The sequence below is a fragment of the Archocentrus centrarchus genome, chromosome 16 (assembly GCF_007364275.1).
Source record: "Archocentrus centrarchus isolate MPI-CPG fArcCen1 chromosome 16, fArcCen1, whole genome shotgun sequence".
In the NCBI taxonomy this organism is placed as follows: Eukaryota; Metazoa; Chordata; class Actinopteri; order Cichliformes; family Cichlidae; genus Archocentrus; species Archocentrus centrarchus.
Window position 1 is genome coordinate 35558682 of NC_044361.1, and position 1570 is coordinate 35560251.

General features: G+C 42.8%; 1 non-coding gene across 1 annotated transcript; it reads right to left on the reverse strand.

Moving 5' to 3' along the window:
• Positions 1-1004: 1004 nt before the first annotated feature.
• On the reverse strand, positions 1005-1123 carry LOC115795168 (5S ribosomal RNA). Its single transcript, XR_004021241.1, has one exon. It is a non-coding gene; the product is annotated as a 5S ribosomal RNA (ribosomal RNA).
• Between the last annotated feature and the right edge of the window lie 447 nt (positions 1124-1570).

The window sequence follows — 1570 nt, forward strand, 5'->3', positions numbered from 1 at the left end:
TATTTGCTTTTTCAAGAAGAGCTCTATCAGTTTTCTGTAGGATTTTCTGGTCAATTGTAGTTTTATTTTTATTTTATTTATTCTTACCAGATCTGACAGGCAGGAAGAGAAGAGAGATAGAGAGAGGAAAGAAAAAAAGAGAAAAAAAACAGGAAAAAAGGGGGGAGAGAACAGAAAAAAATAGAAGATAGATAGCTACACATACATACACATTCGCATATATATACATGCATATACATGTACACATATACAGTGAGTACGAAAGTATTCAGACCCCTTTAAATTCTTCACTCTTTGTTTCATTGCAGCCATTTGCTAGAATCAAAAAAGTTCATGTTATTTCTCATTAATGTGCACTCAGCTCCCCATCTTGACAGAAAAAAACAGAAATGTAGAAATTTTTCAAATTTATTAAAAAAGAAAAACTGAAATATCACATGGTCATAAGTATTCAGACACTTTGCTCAGCATTGAGTAGAAGCACCTTTTGAGCTACTACAGTCATGAGTCTTCTTGGGAATGATGCAACAAGCTTTTGACACCTGGATTTGGGGATCCTCTCCCATTCTTCCTTGCAGATGTTCTCCGTTTGTTGGCCGTTGGTGGACGGCCATTTTCAGGTGTCTACACAGATGCTCAGTTGGGTTTAGGTCAGGGCTCTGGCTGGGCCAGTCAAGTAATGGTAAATGGTAAATGGACTAGTTCTTATATAGCACTTTTCTACTCAGATATGAACACTCAAAGCGCTTACACAACACGTTCACATTTATCCCATGCACACGCATTCATACAAGCACTTCCATGATTAATTAATTAAGCTAAGTGCTTTAATCGTCTAACATTCACTCACATTCATACTCCGACGGAACGGTCGGAGAGCAACTTGGGGTTAAGTATCTTGCCCAAGGATACATTGGCACACAGCCTGCAGTAGCCAGGAATTGAACCACTGACCTTCCAATCAGTAGGTGACCTGCTCTACCTACTGAGCTACAGCCACCCCAAGCTTACAGCACCTGGTATTCCCAGGCGGTCTCCCATCCAAGTACTGACCAGGCCCGACCCTGCTTAACTTCCGAGATCAGACGAGATCGGGCGCGTTGAGGGTGGTATGGCCATAAGGTAAAGTATGGTCACAGAGTTGTTCTGAAGCCACTCCTTTGTTAGTTTAGCTGTGTGCTTCGGGTCATTGTCTTGTTGGAAGGTGAACCTTCATCCCAGTCTGAGGTCCTGAGCACTCTGGAAGAGGTTTTCTTCCAGGATATCTCTGTACTTGGACGCTTTCATCTTTCCTTCAATTGCAACCAGCTGTCCTGTCCCTGCAGCTGAAAAACACCCCCACAGCGTGATGCTGCCACCACCATGTTTCACTGTTGGGATTGTATTGGGCAGGTGATGAGCAGTGCCTGGTGTTCTCCACACATACTGCTTAGAATTAACACCATAAATGTTCAATCTTCGTCTCATCAGACCAGAGAATCTTATTTCTCATAGTCTGGGAGTCCTTCATGTGTTTTTCATATGTCTTGCACTGAGGAGAGGCTTCTGTCGGGCCGCTCTGCCTTAAAGC